This window comes from Lepisosteus platostomus, chromosome 8, assembly GCF_059453375.1.
Source record: "Lepisosteus platostomus isolate fLepPlt1 chromosome 8, fLepPlt1.hap1, whole genome shotgun sequence".
Lineage (NCBI taxonomy): Eukaryota > Metazoa > Chordata > Actinopteri > Semionotiformes > Lepisosteidae > Lepisosteus > Lepisosteus platostomus.
This window is the reverse complement of record NC_142618.1, coordinates 55,985,802-56,011,629: the sequence shown is the minus strand read 5'-3', so window position 1 is coordinate 56,011,629 and position 25,828 is coordinate 55,985,802.

Sequence of the window (25,828 nt, the reverse complement as noted above, 5' to 3'; positions counted from 1 at the left end):
TTATAACCAAATTTGTTCACTGTTGATGCATTAATTAAAATCATGTGTATCTGAATTTCTTTAATTTATTATTTTGGCAGTTATAATGACAGAGTTTCAATCTCACATGTGAAACACTGTGCATGTGGCTTTTAGTAAAAAAAATGAAAATGTAAATAACATCATGCATGTGCCTTATGAGAAATTGAGATTGTTGTATTTTCATTGTGCATTTTTCTCCCAGGAGAGAGATGGCTAAATCATTCTATAATGCAGTTATGATTAATTCTATATTACTTGGTAATGCTTAACAGGTTCCCTATCTTTTTGCTGTAGTGTTAATACTATTGCGCAATGTATCATATATTATGCTTAAATGTTTTTTCATTAAGTTAAACAAGAAATAAAATGTCAAATGTGATTTAATGCACTTGTAAGCTCTAAAACAATGCATCTTTCTTAGTTTCATTTTATTATATTCATACAATCTGAGATTAACGTAAAGAGACAGAGAAAACTAACTGGGAATTGCATCCATTATAATGATATTTAAAACGTAATCTTGATAATTACTGAGAGGAGTAAAAATCATTGTCATTACTTTAGATCTGATAATGTATACATTCCTTAATTTATTTATGGATGTCATACCTATGCATTTAAAATCACCTTAGAATGCATTTGATTATGTTGTAATATTGGTTTATATTCTGTTTTTATAATGATGAATTCTAAAAAGAGATCTAAGAAGGTTGCTAGTAGTCAACTGATCCTAGGATGCCATTTAGCTTTTTCTTGAAAGAAGCTAAGGGGATTGGCTTTGACGATATGAACAGTAGCTTCTTCAAGATTCCCACATTCCTTTGTGCAAGAAAGTTGCTCCCAGTTTTAAAAAAAACTTTCCCATAATTTCACTTGTCAGCTCTGGTGTGTTTTAAGTTTTATTTCTGAATAAGTTCATTAGTGAGATAATTAGTGTTTACTTTAAGAATGCCTTTGAGGATTATGTATGTATGCTTCAGATCTCCATGTATGTTTTCTTTGCTAACATTTACACTATCCTGTCAGTGTAGGACATTTCAGAGGAAAATACCTGGATTTATTCTACAGCAGTAGCAAGCAATCTTTGTGTAGAAGGGTTTCAGGAAAACAGTCAAAAAGACAACTGTAAGGCACACATCCTTTTTCAGGTACAGTCTGGGGAACACAGAAGTACTACAACCAAATTATTTGAGCTTCTAATTACATCAATGAAAACTCTTGCTATAATATTGGGAAGGTAAGTTGCTTACTGGCCAAATGTCCAGGTGACAGACTTGTTGTCTCGCAAAAGTTTCATGTCAAATGGACTTTGACATAGGTCAAAACAGGTTATTGCTTAAGCCTTTGGCAAATGCACAAATTCTCATTAGCGGCTTCTGTGTAGCTGGCTCATAATCCCATGGTTTATTCCCCATTATCTAAACCTGGACTTTTGACCTTGCCTAAATGAGGTTGGTTATGCTTCAAACAAGCTAGCTTTGTTAATTTCAGACAGGGTGACCGCTCCTGATGGAACCTTATGTCGGAATAACTACCTGTGCAAAATCTAGATCATTTTAATCAATGAAGAAGAGCAGTGGCTGAAATACAAATCCCTGTGACAATACACTTATGTGACTACTCCAGTGCTACATCATACAGTTTTAATTTGTTTTAAAACTAAACACTAATATTTAATGATCTAATTGATCTTTTCCAAATAAAATAATCTATGGTTAATATATAGGATATTTTTTGTAGTTGAATCAATATTTATTATTATTTTAAGTCATACATTGCCAAAAATGTTAATGTTAAAAATGGTACAAACAATCATTGAAAAAAGGCATACTAGCCTGGCATTCTTTATTCCATTTGTAACATCTGGCACTCGGGGCAGTATGAAAGGCAGGCCGGGCAAATATCACAGCCAGCAAACCAGGACCCAAGGTGTGAGCAGATTGTAAACTGTGGCCGAGCTGTATGCACACTGGTGCACACACTGTAGCTGGGCTGAACAGTCTGCATACTAACAGGAGAGGCTACAGTTGAGAAGACCACAGAGGCAGCTGGGGTGCTGACTCGGGATGCTCTTCCAGTTCATGGTCGTGCAAATGAGGAACAGAATTAGGTAGACAGTTGCTCTCCACAGAGAAAGTCTAGGAGATGAGGTCAAAGGAAGCTACCAAGCCGAGATGAACACTGTAAAGAAGCTGGGGAAGGTCCAGGAGCAAGGTCAGGTCAAGCCAAGGGTAACACAAGAACAAAAAAGAGGAACATAGAATCAAGGTACTACCTAGGGAACACAGGAAGTAGAGGACAAAACTAAGAGAAACCTGTTAAAAATCTAAAGGAAGGATTTAGATGAGGCTCACTCAAGCACACTCTATAGCAGAGTCCAGAGTGAAATATGAGCTGCCCTTAAGTAAGCTTGAGCCACCTGAGGCTGGATAGGTAGTAATTGTGAACAGGTGATCAGGCTTCCTGTCTGATTGCATTTCCTTAACAGAAATGTGGAGATATGGCTAGTTACCACGGATTTACTATCTCACTCCGAGGTGCTGCAGACAGGGAGAGCACGACACCTTTTAGATTGAAATTTGGTTGTATTTTATGGTAAGCTTTGGTCTTGTCTCTTGTTTTTGTTCTTCTCTCTGTTGGACTGAAGGATGAAAACATCTGTGCTGACCTCATCCCTGCCTCTGAAGAATAAAACATGATGTATTGAAATGCCAACAATTATACACCATGCATGAACTGATTTTCTGTAAAAAAAAAAAAAAATGTAATTTCTTGAAAAGAAATCAGTAAATATTACCTATGGACAAATTCAATAACTTATTATGATGTCTACACTTGTAACCCTAAAATAGCTTGAATCCCAGTTTCAGCATATGTATCTTCATAGCGCTGTCTCAGTTCAAAATGATGCTCTTCTTACATTTTATACTAGTTTTCCTAAGCCTTCTTTTATTTACAGTGTCTTTCCTTATGTGAATGTTCCAATTCAAAGTATTAAAACAGTCATACAGTTTTTTTTTCTCTGTTATAAATTCAAACAATTTCATCTCTAGTAAAATGCCAAGGTAATGCTGTACCTCAACATATGACCTTCCTGTGTTTTGTAGAGCTTCTCTATTAATAAGATGCAATTTAAATGTAGTTTAGGTTTCTTCACTTCACTAATTAGTTGGAAAATTCAAACACATCCTATACAACTAATGGAATAATTTTAGCATATAATAATACTTCACAAGGGGCTTTCACCTGCTATTCCACAGGACTTATCTAATTAACTAATATAGCCTCGGTCCATTGCAGTGTTGCCGCTAATGAGCAGACCATATACTGTAAGTGACTTTGAAATTTAAAAACCACTGCAAGCAATTTGTGTATTTGATACAAAGAGAAAATTAACAAAAATGAAAATGAAATTAATTTTGTTCACTGAATTTTGAAGAAAACATTGAGAAGTTTGAAATGTATATAAAATACTGAAGCATTTTACTTTTGATCCATAATTCTAAATTTCCTTAAAATTAATTTCATTTATGTCTCAATAATGTGTATATAAATTAATTCAGTGCTCCCAAGATGCCCTGTGGTTTCATTTCACTTGATATAGTGGAAAATTTTTATTAATTATACTGTATATAATTCATATTAGATACAGGTGATCAAAGCCATAATTTTTGAGGGTGTTTATAATCAACTGTTAAGTTCCACAAAAATAATATTGATGTGTCTCCTGTGGTATATGTCCAGCATATTTGTTTTTGTTGCATGTTGCATTTGAAACTTCCTAAACCTTTCAACTGTTCACTTGAATTCTGTATTACTATTAGTAAATGTATTAGTAATAATAAATTTCTACACTTGAATTATAATTCTGTCTCACAGTAATCCTCAGAAAATGATTTAGGGAATTATTTATTTATGTACAGTACATTAAACATATAAAGAACCATTAAATTATTATTTTGTTTTCAATGGATATGTGTGCACTCTTGGTCAGAAAAACAATATGTAAAATAATAAATACACAATAAGTATGTTTAGGATACTAAACATTTTTTTTATTTGAAAAAACGATCATTCACAAAATCAGTAGTTTTTGGACTCATTATTTTTTCTTCTATTGTCTTAAGTTATAATTTTTATTTACTATAGACCATGTCCATAGGATTGTGACATCAGGTTCCTCATGGCATAGCGTTTTTATATTATTTGTGGCATTTTTTATTATTATCACTAATATAGAGAATGGTTTGAGGTAAGAAATCGCACACCCTCGTGTACAGTAAGTGGATGAATTGAGATTTCTTATGCTAGGATTGAAAGGTCACTTTCTTATAGGCATATAATTTAAATTGGATTTTATGTTCTTCATTTAAATATGACATTTTGCTTATCTATTTCTTTCTCAAGCAAAATACCACCCAAACCATGCAATTGCTTATGCATTGAAGCAGTAAAGTAGTGGTCATTTTTATGCAATTGTTGTGGACGGGGAACTGCACCTCTCATGCTAAAGGTGACAGCATTAGCATTTTAGCCTTCTAACTAATGAATGTGAATAGAAAACATGAAAATGGGGTGTTAGGTCCATTAATCCGATTTCTGTCTTTTACATTAATAATGGCAGAGCAAACAAGTTCTAAGAGAACTGAACTTGTTTTCTTCTGCAGTAAGAAATTAGCATTCCACTGTAATATAGAAAGAACTGGTTTTCTGTTAAATATATATATATAATCTGTAACTTCTTGAAAAGAAATCTGTAAATATTAATTGTATGGACAATTTCAATAACTTATTATGATGTCCCCACTTATAAATGTAACTCTGGTTGCTATAGTCAACATATCATCCTCTTCTGCCAACTTGCCACATTATCGTATGTAATAAAGATTGGCCTATAACAACTTTCTTAATACTAAACTCAATGCTTCATATTAATTAGTTTAGCGATTAGGAGATTACTTGCTAGCAAAAACTTCAGAAAACATTCCCATAGTTTTTACATAAAGGCATATCTTATTATTTTAGAATAAATGTACATATGTAATAAATAATGAGGTTTTTTTTATTTTTACATATATCAATTGAGGATACTAACTACATCTATAAATATAATGATTTACAATATGTTCTTGAATTGCTTTGTTTAATAATTGGTAAGCGGTACACAAAAAATAAAATTATGCCTTTTAAATTTGTTTGCATTTTTTAACTGTGTTAAAAAGTATTAACTGAAAAACACTAATCCACTTGTCCAAATAATGAACCTTCATTAAAAAATAAAGCACACAAGCCTAAAAAGTACCTGTTGTGACCTGTTGTGATCTCAGACCATTACAATATATCTAAAACTCATATCTAGTTTAGGTACACAATATGAGCTATAAATCCACAATAAATTGTTTAAATGTTTAATTACTAAGGCAATATAGTCAATGACCATGCATGATTTATCACAATAAATATATGATTTATTATGACATTGTACAGTAATAGGACTTGAAAAGGTTGAGGTAGATAGGTAAAAGAAATCTGACAATGAATCATAAATACACATTCTTTCTGTTTAGTTCAGTGGGCCCTGGTGTCCTATTTATACTGTTTTGCATCATTGCAAATCGTTTCCTATGGTATGACTGGCATCTGCCTGTGAGGACAGCCTCAGGCACCCTGTACCTGCAATCTCAAGTGAAAAAATGTACTGAGGCAAAACTTTTACAGCAAACCAGGGATACTTTACAATTTGAATTTGGTCATTCAAACTTAGCCATTAGAAGGAGTCCTACCCCAGTCTTTCCAAAAGGTATGTGCTGTTCTTAATAATACTTACAATCACATGCAAAAACGTTTCACATAAGATTTTAATTCAAGTGTATATGGTATTAGATTACCAAATCATCTCACTCATAAATAAATGTAGTTATAGCTCCCTAATTTTAAGTGTCATTCATTTTTCATCATATCTTTAGTTTCCAGGGCACCTGGCAAAAATGAGCACTCACTGTGAAGTATATAACCTGGATCTTGTGAAGAGCATAAAGTTTCTATACTTTTTTCTATATAGTATTCCGGTTCCACACAGTTGCAGTTTTTTTATGGATCATCTTAGCACTGCCTGGCAAGATTTTATTTTACTCACCACTTTGATTAACAAAGCATACTATTAAAGTTTAACATCATAATTTGGAGTTATTTGGAGACTCGGAGACCGGTTCAGAGAACATGTTAGGGCTGTGAAGATTGAAGATTTCTCCAAGCCCATAGTTTCTCATTTCACTTCTGACGGTTATGATCACACTGATCTCTCCGTCTGCATTCTCAAAGTAGGGTTTCTTAACTCCTATAGCGGAAAGACATCAGAAACTAAAATTACCCTGAAACTTGGTTTACACCTCCCCCTTCTCTCAACAATAGACTTGTTTACTTCTAATTCTCTCTATTCATTTGAGGGTTTCATTTCACACCTCTCCTCATCTCTCTCGACCTTGCACCACTCGATTGGCCACTCTGCCTCTCCCCTGCTCCCACCTTCTCCTCTCTCCTGCTTTTCTTTTCCCATACTATATTATCTTTGCTGACACCTATCTTTCTTACACACGAAGAAGGTTCCACAGCCAAAACGTTGTGTTTTCTTTCTTCTCTTTTCGGCATGGAATAAACCTATTACTTGTTCCATCATAATTTGGATGAATGTGTGATGAAAAATGAAGGAAAGTAATAGAAAAAGATAGGAAAACATGAAGAGCAAGGATCACTTTCTCTCACCTTTTCTTCAACTGACTACCACAGCCTGCTAAGTAGAAGGATTCTTTATCTTAGATCCAACTAAACTAATTACAAGATATACTGCTATTAAACTGAAAGGAGGAAAGCCAGTGATACAACTGTAGGTGGAGCTTTACTGCTGCCTCAGAAGACTCAGGATGCTGGTCAGATTTGGACTAATGGAGATTATATTTCTAACAATAAAAAACAATATGTGTTCTTATCCAGCAGCAGCAGTAACTTCTCTGTCATATCTTGTTGGTTTTCGTGTGTTTAGATTATCACTTTCATTTTTATTTTTACTTATGGTTAGTACGTAAATAGCTTTATTTATAACAATGTTGATCGGGATGTTTTTCACATTTGCGGAACTATTTTTCCTGGTCTGGGGGAGTTTTCCTGAGCTTGCCTTTGGCCAACAAAGCACTAAACATTACAGTCATGAGTTTCTCCTTCTGTTCCGGCATTCAAGCAATGTGGTCTTTAATTCGAGTAGTGACTTTCCTGCTTTTCTACTTAGAAACCAAAACACACATTGTGACACGGACAATAAGAAGCCTTCACAAGCCAGAAAGAGGGGGAAGCAAGGCGGTGCATGCCACAGACTCAGAAATGTTAAACTTCCATCATCCTGGCCAACATGCAATCACTCAGGAGCAAAATCGACAAGCTACAAGCCAACACCAAATTCCTATCAGAGCACAGAGATGCCTGTCTTAGCGCTCACTGAAACATGGCTGAAAGATGGGGACACGGATACCGATCTGGAAACTGGCAGCTTTGGAACACCCGGTCATCAGGATTGTGATGTCCGTGGAGGAGTTTGTTTTTACATCAATAAGCGTTGGTGCAAAACCATGGTTGTGAGAGAAAGTGTGAGCCTGACATTGAACTTTTATAAGTTTCATTAAATCCATTTCACCCCCCTCGAGAGTTTCCTCAAATTTTCAGAACTGTTGTCTATATTCATTTGAAAGCCAATGCAATCAGGGCAGCAGAGCGAATGCCACGAACTGTTCAATACTTTCAAAACAACTTCCCTGATGCTCCTAATTTCAATTAGAGATTTCAATCTCTGCTCCCTGAAGAAGACACTTACAGTACCTGCCCTACAAGGCATAATAGGGTATTGTACACCTTATTTGTGTCACAAAAGCTGTTCATTTTACAAAAGGCTATTTATTCTAATACTTGTTTTTACTCTTAGTTATCATATCTCAAGAACCCAGTCCAGCTCATCTTGTGCTCTACTTTCAAGTTTTGTGCCCTTTTGTTCCTTCTTTCCTGTACTTATCATGTGCTTCCCCTTAGTAACCTTTTCTCATTATTGTTAGTGTACTTCACTTCTGTGAGTCAAGGTCAAGTGTTTGATCTACACAGCCCCTCCCTTCCATGTGCAGCTTTATCTTACAAGCTCAATTTGAATCTGAGTGCATTGCAAAATAATACCCAAATTTTGGCTTTAATGAACCTTGGACAAACTACAGTGAAGGCTAAATGTATACCCTATGGAGAAGAAGAAAATCGAAAACATATGTAATCTTGGCAGCAATATGTGAAAAATATTTAATTTTTACCAAGGTATTGACCATGCGCAGATGAAGTATGATTCATGCATGGAAGCAAAGCTCATTCACAGCAAAGCATTTGAGGCCAATAGGACTTGCAACTACTTTGATGAATGGACAGGGACTATGATGTGGAAATTTCATTCAAGTGAAAATCATCATTTGCTGCTTTACCAGGCTCCATCATTCTCCATGAAGGCTGGCACCTATCTAAATCTTACATTAATATTTGGGTATAAAGTGAGACATGTCTTTTTTATTTAAATTCTTCAATGCATTTAAAAACACACAGCAGTGCTAATGGTGCTTCTTCCATATATTTAATTTATTGTAGTTTGCCTGTTCAGTAAACGTTTACAAATATGAAAGCTCAATAGATTGCTTTATAAGAGTTGCTAGATAAGCATTATGGTCCTTAATTTATATATAGATTTGGTGTACATGTCAACCTGTTTGTTACAGTCTAGAAGCCCTTTGCAGTAAACTATGAGAAAAGAATAAGCTTTGTAAGCTTTATTGAAATATGTTACCCAACTAAAAAAAAAATACAGTGTGTCACAACAAACCTTTCTAATTGGATCTTACTTCATTGCAGTGCTCTCGCCTGCTAATACAGTGTCTTGCAAGATGTCCTTTTTGTTTCAACAAGTGATGTATAGAACTTTTTAAAGTTAATATTTTAAATTGATACTTCAGTGTTCAAACTGAAAACTTAAGCAAAGGAAAACAGATGTTTAAATGTCAGCAAATAAAATATATGTTGATCATATAAGTTTTCACACATCCTGAATACTTGGTGGAAACAGTTTCAGCAGTGGCAGGTGCCAGTCATCTTGGATAAGTACGAAGTCTTGACACTAGGATGGTGAAATTTTCACCAAAACTTGCTTAAGCTGTATTCGATTGTTTGGGCTCTATTGATGGATAGCAGTTTTGAAGACAAGAATTTTAACTGGGCAACTCAAAGATATTCACCGATATTCAGTGAATTCACCGCTCTAGTATACATTTTGTCTTGTGCACAGAAATGTGCATTTAGGGCTTTAGCACACAGAACCAGGTTTTCCTTTATAAGTTTCCTGTGGTTTGCTCCATGAATGTGTTTGGACTGAGAATTGGTTAAAAAAAGAAAATGAAAAGGACATATACTCTAAGTGCTGAACGCATTAATTGTGGTGGAACAATCAGTGGAGTACCACAGGCATCTGTATTAGAACTCTACTCTTCCTATTTTTTATTAATTATGTGTATTGTCATATATTAAGTAAACTAGTAAGGTTGCAGATAATCCAAATTAGAAGACTTAGCAAATACTAGAAAAGAAGCTAATTAAATTTAAGATTTAGATACATTTCAAGTTTCTGTAATCAACCAGGATGTGAAGTATGATATATAAAAATTAAGGATTTTGCTTGTATTTAGCAAAAAATAAGATACTGTATAAATAGAAAATGATAGGATTAACAGCTATACAGGAAAATTATACAGGTATACAGTAAGTGTGTTTGCGTGTTTTTGAGCCCTGTGATGGATTGGTGTCCTGTCCATACTGATATGAAAAAAGACTTAGGAGTTTATATTAATTATTATTATTTCCTAGATAATAAATTAAATTTCAAGATAATATAAGAAAGCAAAACAGGCAAAAATTTAAGGTACTGTCCTGAATTTTCTTTGTTAATATTTAATCATAGAACATTGAAAATGTGTTTAGTTTGAGCAATCAAGATTTGATTATTTATTTTGGAGGGAGGCACAGTGCTACAGTGCACTGGGGTGCTGGGTTCAGTTCCTGGGATGCTATCTGCATGCTTGTATGTTCTCCCTGTGTTTACATAGGTTTCCTCTAGGTGCTCCAGTTTCCATCCACAGTCCAAATACATACTGGTAGATGAAATAGCTTCTGGGAAAAATTTGTCCAGGTGTGAGTGTGTTTGCATCTTTTTGAGTCCTGTGATGGATTGGTGTCCCGTCCAGTGTGTACCCTTTCTCCTTTTTTATGCCCATTGCTTGCCACGATAGGATCCATCTTCCCTGCAACCCTGTTTTAGATAAAGTGGTTAGAAAATGAATGAACGCATGGATTTATTTTGTATACATCAAAGATTTGTATACAAAATTTTTAATTAAAAAATGGGTCATCATACTTTGCAAAGTACTGTATTTGGCACTTAGTTAAAAAAAATAAACAGTCAAATACTTTAATCATTCAGTACAAAACATCTTCCAGAGTTTATTTATGCTGAATGTACTGTTCTGTTTTTTGCATACCAATGCTTAAGATAATGAATAGGCTTATATATCATTTCAAAATTAGTTGATCTTTTTGGTGAGGAATTTATATATTATATTGATAAAAACATTCTCCTATCTGTGCCTCTTCAAAAGGACTCTAGACTTTTTTCTTTGCACATCTTGTTTTGCTTAGGGCCACACACAAGATTTTTACAATACAGTGAATTGTCTGTTCCCATTACGTATTGTTTTATTAGTATGTATAATTTTGTTGTTTTGACGGATCTTTTATTCTAAGTCAAAGAGACCATTATTAAAAAAAAACAGTTTTTATCAATGAAAACTAAGAAATTACATTCTGGCTAACACTAATTAGCTGGCATACATGTCTGCCTACAAAAGCCATGGGCAATGTGGTGAGGACAGTGTGCTAGGGAGAGCTGCAGCTGAAATAGCTCTACCGAAATGAAGAAAATGTCAAGAATACCTGAAACTGGAAGCAAACCACAAAGAATGATCAAAAGAGAGTTTGTAAAAGTAGTGCAAACAGAGCTGGAAAAGAGAATGTTAGGAGAAAAACAGGCGAGAGATTGTCAAAATGTTGTGCATTGTTAACAGTAAAGCAGTAAAGGTGGTGAAGTGGCACACAGGTAATAATGCAAAGAGACAATATTAGTAATTCTATCCTGTACAGTGATGGACATGCCATAATGATCCCAGAAAAGCCTTGAAATTTGTCCAAAGGTGCATTGGTCTGCCTTATTTTTCCACTGAAGATATACTTATGAGCTCTGTTTTTGTTTTACAAAATACTGTTAGAACTTAGAATAATTAAAATATTATGAGTAGGGGTATCAAATATTTAATTTTACCTCACATTACTACATTTTAGGGTACGATAATGGACATTCTTTGGAGTACATACTTAGCTTTCTTATTTTATCAGTTGTGTAAGTCACAAAAGTTCAAGTGCCCAAAAAATTAATATTAATTATAAAAATCAATATTAATTATTACTTAATGATATCACTAAGCCACACTTCTTCAGATTGTACAGAGAAATGTGGGCCTCAAGGAAGGACGAAACAGATATTACAGAGATTGAAGAAAGACAGGAGCTGAGAAGTTGAACCTTGTGAGGTTCTTCAATTACAGAAAAGATTTCAGAACATGTCCGGGTAATTTGAGAACTGAGGACACTGAGTTACAATAGTGGACTTTTTTTTGTTTATGGTATCTACCAGGCTACAAAAAGCTCATATCAGTGATGCATGTTTTGTAAAAGTAAAAGAATTGCATCAGTTTTAGTCAGAGATTTAATCCTGCAAAAGACAGTTGTTGTGTAATTGTTAACATTTATAAGTTGCTTGCAAGGTAGGATGGTTTTCCTTAATTTAAACATTAATATTTCCTAGCTTGTAACATTTTTTTTTCATACATATGTTTATATAGCTGCAGCCATCTCAAATGAGTGATCTTTCAGTAGATATACTGTGGTAGGCAACGTGGTGTCACAGACTGCAGTGAGTCATGGATTTCTTATTTTTTTAATAATCTGATGCAGGACAAAACTGCCATATGTAAAAGTCCCTGACGGCACAGTGAATCCTTAAAGTATGTGTCAGATAAATTGGTACATTATTAAATGTTTATTAACATATTAGTGCTTTTGTATGCTAATCACGTTGTATGCATATTAGTGAAAATTTCATTAAATACAATGATTACATTGTTGAGACAGGATGTTGCTACCACAACTCCAAATGAGATAAATCACGATACTCTATAATGTGAATAGAATTATCATTTTTTATTACATATAATATACAGAATTATTAGAAATTGTGTATAAATAGTAATTAGGAAACAATTTTATTTTGAATATGTATAAATAATATACATAATGGCTTTTGTATTTATTGTAATGGCTACATTGTATTTAAAAGCAAAGAAACACAAAAAAAAACCCCGGATAAATACAATTTGTTGAGTAGCGAATAAAATGACTTTTTGTGTACTGTAAGTTGTGCTTTAGCTGCTCCAAGCCTGCACTATATTTAGAACAACACCTAAATCAACAACATTAAATGGTTAATATTACAATTTGTCATTATATTGTTGAGGTATGCACCACATGAAACATGTTAATATGATTTTAATGATTGCTTAAAAAACAATAGTGTAAATAATTGTACCTAGATGAAGGCATCTTGCGAGAACAGCTTTAATAATTGATGTACATTACAATATGGATTATTCTTGTACATGTTGTCCAGATCATGTGGCAAATTAAATACTACATTTGTGCTTGGTGAGGGATATCTTCCTGTACCAATATACAGAGACCCTTTAAAAATAAAAAAGTAAATATATTTATTTTATAAAATATACATTCTTATTCTTATTCTTAACTTAAAAAAGCCACTATCAAAATCCAAAAATATTGTAAATATTTGTCTTTTGTCTTTATCCCCTCATGTCAGAGCTAGTAGTCAAAATATACAATAAGGCCTGGGAAGAACCTGTAGGACAGCATAATTAAAAGTCAGATTACCATGTCTGTATGAAATGTGAAATGGTCACGTGAAGACCACAAGACCAACAATTTCCATGATGCTTGGAGAGAGTAAAATAATTTTAAAAATGCCTTAAAACAGAAAGCAATTAACATGAAAATGAAACGCTTGTTAAGCACACCTAAGATTTCTGTAGTTTCACAAATACCACACACAGCAGCAACAAGTAGCATCTTTTTGCTGCTCCTTCAAAATAAAAAAAAGAAACAATAATGTGTACATGCCTAACTAAAAAAAAAATAACTTAAACTGTTACTGCTATAGAAAACTTTCAGATTGTTAAAAAAAACTTTTTTTGCATGAAAAAGGATGCTTTTTTGTCTTTGGGATCAACTTAAAATCTATGTACACAATTCCACTTACCGCTAGGGGGCGTTATTAAAGATGGTAAAACTTCTTAGATTTTTTTACACCTGTAAAGCTCTTTGAGATTATTCCTTGTGGTTTGCTTCCAGTTTCAGGAATTCCAGACTTATTCATTATCTTCAGCTGCAGTTCTCCAAGGTACACTATCCCTACCACATTGCTCATGGGTTTTGTAGGCATACATGTATGCCAGCCCCAACTAGCGTTAACTTAAATATAATTTCTTAGTTGTCTATGATAAAACCAGTGTTTATAATGATCTATTTGACTTAGAATAAAAGATCAGACAAAACAACAAGATAAATACAAACTAATAAAACAATGTAATATGAATACACAAGTTATTGTAAAAGTGTTGTGTGTGGCCCTCAGCAAAACATAAATGGAGCAAAGATAAAAGTGTGGGATCATTTTGAAGGGGCATAGACAAGACCCCTCACCAAGCACAGCATGAGCAGTAGTTTTTAATTTTGCACGTGAGCCGAATAGATGAAAAAAAAAACTACATTTCCCGATGACTCACACAAGTTAAAGAATTCCATGAATATTCACAGATATCCAGATATATCATCTACTGTATTACTGCTATTCTTGCAGACTGCCTTCATCTAGATGTAATTATTAATAACACTTGTTAGCAAGCAATCATTTAATGATATTAAAATGTTTCAAGCTGTGCATACCTCAACCATATAATAGAACATTCCAATATAAACAATTTCAATTATTTTAATTAGTGTATTGGCACTCCATGATATTCCATGAAAAGATCAGATTTATGCTTCATTCATGGAATCCCCCTTTCTAATGATATGATAATTAGAATAAAAAAACACATTAAATGAAACTACCATTTCAGTAACACTGAAACTAACACAAAACAAATGTCACCTAGAGTAGTGATCTGTTTTGAGCTGTGAAGGAATGAAAACAGTATACCAGATTGTATGCTTTCCACTGACATGAGTTTTGACATGCAGTCTACATGGCTGCATCTGTATGTAAGATACATACATACAGATGCAGCCTGAATAGTGTTTTATTTAAGGGACCCTCTATTCAAATTATAATAAAAATGTGTGACTTTGTGTCAGATGTAAACAAATTCAATGCCAAAAAGTTAAAATATATATATAAAATTTTAAATATTGAGCCTTCTTCAGACGTGGAGAAGGAAACATTTTTTTCATGTACAATTGTGACCACAAGTTTTGTGTCAAAGTACACCATGTATTAATGTACAGAATTGTATCTGAATTTTTGAGTTTCCTTATCAGTAATGTAAATTGGATACTTTTTAATAGATCTTTTTTTAATGTAAGAAGAAAGTATCTGAACAATTTTACTTAGTGTTAGCTTCTTTAATTTAAGAGAAAAATAAACATGAAAACATTACCTCCATACAAGCCAAGAATCTTGATATACAGACAGCTACAAACAGCTATCTTACTATTAAGCTGCAAAATAACCCAAAAGCTATGACCACAGTCTATCACAGATAAGTATTTTTCCCATTAAATATATTGTGAGACAAGAATACTAACACACAAGAAAGGAAACTAGATTTATGGCCTGGTATTTTGCCTCCCAATGGATACACATTTCTGGACAAGACCACATCTGCTTGATATGAATTATGGAAATGAGTTTCATTACTGTATAATTACAATTCATAGCAAGTGATCATAAGACATAAATGCCTGACTGCCCACTGAGTTTTGTTTTTTTCATTGGTGTTCCTGTCTCCAAATTTTGTAATAGCAATTTCAGATTGTTTTCCTCACATCTCTTAGAACAACATTGTTTGCAACTTTAGAATACGATAACTACTATAAATATATTACAAAAGTGTTGGAAATGGTTTAATGAACTATATATACATATTTACTTTCTTATTATTTGAGCACTAATACCAAATACTTTTGAATTAAGACTGTAGGTATTCTTGTTATTCTTGTTATTATGCAACCTTATCCTGACCTCTACTCTATTTCTCTGTGTTCACACTTCATTAAACCTTCTCTAAGATGTTCTGCTTCTGATCTTAGCATTTCTCTCAGATGTTGAGGGTAATTTCAGCCCAACTAAATGTTTCAAAACAGAAGGCAAGTACACATCCATAGACACCAGTAGTGTAATGTGAGTGCTGTTGCTTTAAATAAAAAAATAAAAATAGAGATTTGAATACATATTGAAGATAAAACCAATGAACTGAAGAGTTTCTCAGTATGTAGCACAACATATATTGTAAATGGGTGGGCTTATTACTTATTGGATTCTGAAGGTGCACATACACTCTTTATTCAAACCTTTGTGTTTTCAGATTAAGAAAGGCATTCTGATAAATCTGTGCAATTCCTGAAGAATCAAATTACTTTAAAACCCGCTCCAAAATTATCCTACAAGGACATGTATTAATACTTATACTATTTACATATTGAGGATTCTCATTTTCTTAAAGATTTCATTTTTTTTTTTCAAGAGTTTCATATTTAAAACTTCACACACAATGCAGAATTCAACACAAATATTGAATGTCACCAAAATATTATATTCAATATTCAAATTATAGCAAAGATTAGTTGTATGACTATTTTAAAATAAACATATCTATCTCTGTGTACACTCCTGAGGGATAAAGATTTTGAAAAGAATACACTGTCACAAAAGTGAAAACATTAACCATCCCAGATACGTCCACCATTTATTCATCAAACCAGTTTTACAAGGATTCACAGGAACCCAGAAATGCTTTCATTTGATTTCAGTCAAGTGGGAATAATTAAAAAAACTATTACACTACCATCCCCACAATTGTCTTTAATGCTTCCAAAATAATCAGCTGCTTTCCAGTGACTGACTTTTCAAACCAAAACACCATCATATGAAAGTAAAAAACTGTTTATATCCAGCAAAAAGTAAGATTACATCCACAGTTTTCTGGAATTTGGCTACACCTATGGATATTCAAAATCAAATAATGCAGACCTCCTTGATGTGAAATACACCGTTCTATAAACATTCCAAGTGCTTCACATAACCATGCTTTAAAAAGACATGTAAACTTTATTTAAAAAAAATATTGCATTTATGTTTCTTGATCATAGATATACCAATATTAAAATGTACTACTGCTACAATTTTTCAAGTTAGTTTTCAGAGAACATGTTTTTCTGGACTCAGGTTTCCACCACTGCCCTTCTCCAAACAGACTCATCATTCATAGTGCCTTGTTTACAGTTATCCACAGGAGGTCAAGAAAACCTCACCATAGGGGTTTATGCAACCCTCAGACAAAAAATAACAGGCTTTTTTCAGAAAGGTTTTTTTGACAGGTACTGACTAAAATGCACTGCATAATAAATTGGAAGGACCATGTTTTCCTGCATATTTCTATGGATCATTTTTATGCCTATTATATCAGGGTCCTTTAACACATGTATTGACCCTAAGAAAAATTTACTGACAAAAGAAACTAAAAAAGAAAGTGACTAGTCTTTGTCTATATATATATATTAAACAGGCTGGAGGTGCTTCATAAGGGCTGTGTGAAAATACAAAGGTAGGAAGATGATTGCAAATGCTGCTGAATAAATGCATTTAATTAATAAATAATGATGTGCTTGAGGCTTAAGTTGGCACTGATAAAAAATGCTGTGGGGTTTTCATAAATATACATTTGGTCTTCTTCCTCTTGTTAGTTCCAGAAATAAAGACCTAAGATGAAGCAGAATTTTTATTAAGTTTAATTTTCCAATTTTTAAAAATATTTTTAAAATAAATTATTATTCTTATGTCTGTACTTTCAGAATTGTAATGTGAAATCAATACTAACATTTCAGTATGTGTAATACAAACACATCTTTGTTGTTGTGACATAATTAAAATGTAATTAGAGCCCATAAGGAAAGTAATGGAAGAGGAAGTAAACACTCACTAAATAATTAATATTATGATGCAAGGTGCTCATATACACTTTCTCAGAAGTGGATAAAAACCACATAAAAGTTAGGCAACCATTTAATCAAATCAGTGTTTTAAGTTTTGTCTCAAGTTTATCACCATCTGTTTTAAAGACATGCCGTTTTGGTAAGTATAAAAGAGGAACTAGGATTAAAACCCTTGACAGTTATGATTAATTCTAAAATATATAAAGAACTGGAAAATTAAAACAAATTTCTGTTTCAAGAATTCAAGATCTGGAAAGCCGTTGGTAACGTTAATGCTAATGTTTCCTCCACAGGTGTCACCTGTTTATCCCAAATAGTTCAGAATGTGTTAAATATAGTCATTTCTTGTTTCACAGTGCCCTACAAAAAATTATCCTTTGCTAGCCTTGTGCAGGTAGGATTGTTATTTATGTTATGGTTATTATTATGACAGTTTTCATAAATAGTCACTTGGATAGATCTAAAGAATTGGATTTGTACATTTTACTGAGATTTCATGGAAACAGGTGAGATAATCATTTGATTTATCTATAAACCCAATTTTTCAAACTTGATAATGATAGCTGCCAAATTTAGTGTAGATTTAGTGTTGACATAATGTCTTCAAATACTATCCAACCTACCCAAGCTAGTTTCCTGTTTTTTAGAAGGGTGTGTAATTCTATAGCAGTTCTTTAAACCATTCTACTCAGATTCCCAATATTTTACATACCATTTTCACTACACAATTTATTTTGATCAAGGCACAATACATCATGAATATATTAGTAATCCTATTTACATTCATTGAATCAATACAAGTAGAAATAGTTCTTAGCCTTAATATAGCCCTGAATGAGTATTCACACATAAGTGAACATCTTAAATAGACAGAAGTTAGAAAGAAAGGAACACCTTCCCAAAACAGTCCATTATTTTAAAGTATGTCTTGCATCATTGTTGCAGGAGATTTTAATAGTGTCTTAAGGGATGCATCCTCGCTTCAAAATTTCAATTTTGCCAATGCAATATGATAAACAATATAACATCCCACAATCCACTATTAGGAGATGCAAAAGAAAATTGCATATAACTAAGTTTTTTAAGGAGAATGGGAAAGTGTACACATCATGTATTTGATTTGTCAATTATGTTATTGTTTTCTGTCAAAGAATATGGAAGGTGTTGATGGGAAATTATTACCCAGGATGGTAAATTATGCAGCAGTGTGTTACGATCGTGTCCTTTATGGCATCTCTTGCATAGTGGTTGCCCTTCATTTGTAATTTATTCCTTTCTCATGGGTGCCACTCTTGTAATCTGCAGGTAAAGAGCAAATATTTGTCTTTGTGGTGTCAAAAATCTCTACTCTTTCATAAAACATACTTTATCTTGAAGCACTACACATTTCCCAGAAATAAATATTGAAGTTTGGCAAAGATAATCCTTCTGCAGACTTCTCATGGTGCAGTCTGTGATTTAATACATGGCTGCCTTCCCCACTAAATGAACCTAGAAATCAGTGACTGTAATTTATTCCAATACCTGCTAGAAGGTAGAAACATCAACCTATAAAAACTGATACATGGAAGCACATACTGCATAGTATAGATTATACATTAGTATAGAGATACAGTCTTCTTTGGGGATTTCAAAGACATTGCTATTGAAACAGAAAGAGGAATTTGCAGAGCTAAGGTTGGATCACATTTTAATAATAAGGTTTGCAGAGATGCCTCTGGACATGTTTTGGTTGGTTGCAAAAAAGAATTTTGTCTATTTCAACACTGCTATCTCACTTATACATGAGATATTATTTAATTTATATGTGAAGGACGTTTTTGTGACAAAATTCTGAGAGTTAGTCTTTTCAACACTGGCATATATACTGAACATTAATAAAAAGTTCTCATACTATGCCTATAGTGTCTTTTTTTATAAAATTAAAAGAACATTGATATGGGATACTGCTGTCATTTTTCTTAACTCTTTATGGCCCACAAGTCCCACAAGTATAAATTAATACATCCACTCTTAGAGTTACAATTCTGGTACCGTTCTGCAAGTCAGGTTACATAACTAAATTTTCCATAAATATGAAAGTGACCCTTTCTTAGCTGTTGCATGAACATATATATATGGAATTAGCATTCATGATATTGAAGCAGTCCAACCTTATTTTCTTTAGCTGTCTCAGTGAGTGCGGGAGGAGGGACAGGAGAGCAGAACTGCAAGCTCACTAGTGTTAATTACCCTTTAAAGATTTACAGGTGTGTGTGCTAATCGGAGTGGGGGTAGAGATAAAGAGAGAGCAAGAGGAAGAGAGATAAAGGAAACCCTCTGTTTATATAGGACAAAAGAAATTAAATGACATAAGAATGAAATGTGGTTGACAATGTTGACAATGACAATGAATGTTTCAAAATCCTATAATTAGAATATTAAATGCCAAATATAGCCTACATCTAAAATATGTATAGTAAATCAAACACTAGACAGAATTACCTTTTAATTAATTTTAAAAATTGTACTTTTCATTACACAGTGCAGCTCAGGAATTAAACACAAAAAGTAATTTTAGAAATAATTAAATTACTTTGGTGCTTCCCTGGCTTGATGGCAATATGAGTTACTTATACTTTTCAGTGAAAAAGCCTGAGATAAGATGCATGAAGTTACCACACATGCATGAAAGCAAATCAAGACTAAAGTGTAGATCAGAGCCTGGTTGATTGTGGTATAGACAGTGTTACAGCACATTTACTCTGTACTATTCATCTATGGAAGCAGCTTCTCACACGACTTGCTTTTTTCTTATGTAATATAAACTTTCCATAATTCCAATATTTTATTATAGAATCCATGGGAGTTTTTTTTGCATGTTTGCATTTATGTAACTCAAAGATATATGAACTACGAATCTGGTCTTCTGTATTACAATGTAATGTTAAGACTGGAGAGTCAAGGTGAACACGGGCCAGGGTTCATCCACGAAAGAGGCAGATGTGAATTGTGAGCCACTAAAGAAAATGAACCTCAGCCACATTCAAGGTGCGCATTCTGCAAAATCTTCCATTGCATGAAGAACACAAATAAAATGTTTCTTTATTGATTTGAGTTCTTATTACTGAATCATTGTTCTATTAATATATTTAACATCATCCTCATAAAATGTATAAAACAATGATTTAATGTATGTCATCATATGATTAACTATTATTTTATAACATAATACTATAAAAAACATGAATAGTATTAATAATAACAACCAAAGATTCAACTTGGGTATTACTTGTTCCTTTGCATGCAGCTATCCACCTGCAATACATTTACATATGTAATGTTTGTAAAAAATGTAAATAAACTTACTACACAAAAATATTTTTTATTTCGTTTTCTGAAACATCTTTGTTAATTTGTAACAGATATAAGTAATAGAAGCCTTCTTTAGTAATAACTACTGTATATATGTGATAGAAGTTCAGTATATAAAGAATGGAATGGACTGTCTTGTCAGTGGAGCCGAGACTCAGAGTTACCTTATCTTCAGTTATATGATAAATCAAACAAGTGTGTTGACTGAAGTTTTTGTAATAATAGTACATTTATTACCATCTTGGATTTTGATCTGCCATTTCTGCTCTTATTAGATAATCCTCAAAATGAATCCCCTTGCTTTTGACAGTTTCATCTTTATGAATATTGAACATTTTCCACATGGATAGCTTATGTGTGGTGAGCATACTCTGTGCACTTTGGTTGCCTTTACCTCTTTGTGAATGCTACACACTGGTGGTGGTGGAGGGCAGTCACCATTACATGTAAAGTATTTTGAGTGGATTGTCCAGAAAATGACTATTAAGTTCAAGGAATTATTATTATTATTATTATTATTATTATTATTATTATTATTATTATTATTATTATTATTATCATCATCATCATCATCATCATCATCTTGTTTCTGTTCTGTTGTTCAAAAAGAAACACACCAAATCAAATACCAATGGGCCAATTGAAACATACAGAATATGCTGTACATGACATACAATGTGTACTATGACTGACAATGTATTGGTCATAATTTCCCTACTGGACGTTTGCCAAGAGACATCCAAGGGCTAGAGTGGCTTGCCTCAGATCTGGAAGCTCCTGTTGGTTCCTGGGGAGGAAAGAGAGCAGTTGGGGGTGGAACTTGTTTCCCAACTAGTCTGTTTATTTTATTTATTATAAAGAATCAAGCAGATAACATTAAATCAAATTTTATCATTGCACCTGAGTATGTATTTGGCAATGGTAGGATATTTAAGAAGCTCTTATAATTGTAAGTTGTCTTACAAGTTATACAGTTATGATTTTTATAATAGAATAGAAGTGATAGAACTGAGAACACCTAGCATCTTTGAAGAACTTCCAGAATACCTCTTACTGAGACAATGCAAACCAAAGTAGATGTGACTGTAGGGATTTTAATGCAGTCTTTGAACAGTAAAATGTTCCCAAGACAGAATTGTTTCCATAGGTTTAAATTTCTCAGCAACCTATAACACAACATTTTGTAATAGCAATACAGGATATAATAATGCATAAAGTATTTATTTATTATGTTTCAAGGTAACTAAACAATCTGTTTGATTTATTTCTCAAAGGGCCTGAACTGAATCACTAAAAAGTTAAATATAAATAACATCAACTTGATTAATTTTTGTCATTAACTAGGGTAACTGTGTGGACAATTCGAGCATGCTCCTTGCACATAAACAACAGTGTATAATGTTCTGTTTATGTCAGTAGAAGATGCCAATTATACATAAGTGGATAATTGAAGGAAGGAACGTCTGTCAAACATAAATTAAATGAAAAACAGAACATCAAATATGTCATAAATTCGTTCAGACTTGCCATGCATACAAAATTACACAGAACCACAAAGCACAGCAATTTCTTTTGAAATATGTTTTAACATAGAACCTTGGCATTCAAAAACCTTATCCTGCATAATTAGACAGTAATACCGAGCAAAAGGGATTACTAAACATTCCAGACTTTTTTTGAGAATTAATGAGTTTGATCCAAGGCCTCTGTAATCTTTTGTAATTACCAACATAGAGTAGTATTATTGTGACTGTATGTCACTCAAGACATGAAATGTGCATGTTACTTCTATTTTTTCCATAATATTTTATTTACCAAAAGTATTTTCTTCAAATGCTTTTGTTTTAATTTTTGCTTCATTATTGCACTGAAAAGATATGTACAGTACTTATTTTCACACCAATAGTCAGAAAACATGGATGTCAAGAGAGACTATTTTTAAAGAATTTTGTGTCTCCTTCTGTACACACAAGAAGTGTTGTCCTTGACATTTTTTTTCTTTTTGTTGTATACAAAGAGCACATACCATCTGTTAGATTAAAAAGCAATTTAAGGAATCTGTATTAAAGCATGGAATATCAATATCAATATACATTTTATTTATTTTTTGTTATTATGTTTAAGATGACAAATTCTCATATTATAATTTCTGATAATCTGAAAATAATATTTTGTATTAAGATTACAATAAAATATTGAAAATACTTAATTTGAACTTACATTAATACACCACATCCAAATATAAATAATTCTTGGCCCAATGAAAGGTCCTACTAAAAGAACTGATTATTTTTAGTCTTGTCAGAGCACACAGAACAAGGGGACCTGATTCAAGTATTCAAAATCCTTAAAAGTGAAAACAAACACTATGGACTTCTTTAGATCCAACACCAAATCACTAACCAGATAACACTAATGTTAGCTGCAGAGAAGTGTATTTAAAACAGAAAACAGGCAGCATTAAATGTTTTTTTTTTTCACTAAAGAAGAAGCTACCAAGATATGTGGATGAAGGTGATTGTTACGACCCCAAGTAATTAATAATAATAATAATTGCTTACACTTATATAGCGCTTTTTCTGGACACTCCACTCAAAGCGTTTTACAGGTAATGGGGACTCCCCTCCACCACCACCAAGTGTCTAGGGGAAAAGGGGTGTAACATTTAGGATAATTATTTTGGAAGCAGGGGGGTTTTGGTGAGGGACTAGGAAGCGTGATAAGAGTAAGGAACTAGAGTGGTGCCAAAGGAAAGAAAATAAACAAAAATGGAGCTGGCTAGGACAGTGAGGGAAAGCTAATCTGACTACAAAAGAAAACCCGAAACACACGGTCTTTGGCGTCTTCAACACCCTAGCTAACCTGCACTGACTACCCAAAACCATACAAGACAAATGGCACTCACCCGTACTAAACTAGTGTACTAACACAAAATCAACTAAGTGTGTAAGTGTACCCAACAACCTAAACTAACCTTATATACAAAAGTTCACACAAAAACACAAGTGAACCAGGAAGACAAATAAGGGAAAACAAGAGTAATAAACAGGAGCAGGGTACAAAAGAACACAAAAGTTGAACATGTAACACTGGGGCAAGGTAATGGCAAAACAAGGATGAACACACAAACAAACGAAAGTACAAAGAAACTAACAAAAAAAACAACAAAACAACAAAGCCGAAGCTATATGAAAATATACACACACAAAGCAAAACAAACCAACAAACGAAGCCGAAGCAATAACCAGAAGCGAAGCGAAGCGAAGCGAAGCGATAACCTAAACCAAACGGGACCGAAGTCAAACGAAAGGCCTTTTCTTCCTGAAAGCCTCCATGTTATATAGTGAATAAAATGAGTTCTGATTGGCTGAGGGCTGATTGATGATGACATCATATTGAAACAGTGGTGTGATGGTTGGCCAATGGGGAAGGGAGAACAATCAAGGGTCAGCAGTGTGGAACATAGAAAAAAACACACACAGAACACACACTGGGACGTAACAGTGATGATAATGGCTTCTCTCAAGAAAAGGCTTGTTGAGATTCTTGGATCAATAAACTACTAAAGGTCAAGCAAACTACAACTTCATGCCTAACTACAACCTAAACATCCTTATGGTCATTGATCTTATCAAAGATATTGCATCCTTTATATTTCCTTGTGAAGTGACTGAATAAATGTAATATCACATATGCTCCAGACATCATATATTGATATTGTTAAATTGTCAAGAGAGACGTAACATGACCTTGATGGAGGAAACTCTGTGAGTAGTGGACCAGAATATATAGATAAGTGTTGGTAGAGACTGGTTTTATTAAAAATATCTAAAAGGAGACAGATACTACCCAAACCATTTTAAGGAGAGGACGTCAAGGTAATCATCCCAAGGATGTAACTTCCTTATTTGGTCATAGGTTCCTGTGATGAAGATGAAGAAGACTAGTGGGAATGTCTGACATTTGGGAGGGTAGGTGGGATGGCTAAATGATGACCAATTACTGCACTGCACAATTTATTGACCAAATAAGGTTAGAAAGTTAGGAAGAGGTGAAGAATGGTTAGCTGGCCACCCCCACCTGAAAGTGTATTTAATGCCTCCTACTGTTCTTTGAGATTCCTGTTGTTTGTGGAACTCCTGTTGTGCACATCAAGAATCAGAAAATAAAGCAAGAAAATTCACCTCACTGCTGTCTCTGGTCTGATTGATTTTTGATATTTCTGATTTCTTGATTCCATCCTAACACTTGAGGGATATGTAACACTCATCTGTGATTGTAAAAATCACATTACAAAAGTCTGTGAAATTTGTGAAAAACAGGAAAATATTTTTAGAATTTTTTACCTTTATATCTTTAAATAGATTATAAATTGATCGTTTATTCCATACGTGATCCAAAAGATAATCTTTACAATAGTACTATTCCATAACATGTACACACACACGTATACAAGAAGGTCCAAAAGTGTTATGAAGCATAGGTTGCATAGTTTATTCAAGAGAACCAACCTCCATACATGTTTGGTGCCAGTTATGTCCACCAGGAGCTTGAACACATTCCTGAAAAAGATTGTGTGACATAGATGGACATGATTGAAATATCGCATTAGGAATTTGCAGATATTCCTATTCTATTTAATATACATATTCCATTAAATACATAAAACAGCTTCCAAAATGCTAGACTGAGTTACTAATCAAACAGAAAGTCCAAACTGTGTAAATTATTATAAAGAATTCAGTATCTTCTTTACCAAACCATGATAGCTGTTAAAATATATGTGAAATATCCTTGTTGTGAACTCCAAGCAATGTGCTTACGATCATTAAAATACTAAGTCTACTTAGAGCTAGGTATCTAAGTTAAAGATTATTAGTAGGATATTTAAACGACAATTTTATTTTCTAACTAGGATGATTTCCAATGCAGAAAAAGTTGGTTGTAGAACAATTAAAAAAGCTAAATTGATTTCTAATTCAGTAGTTTTATTAAT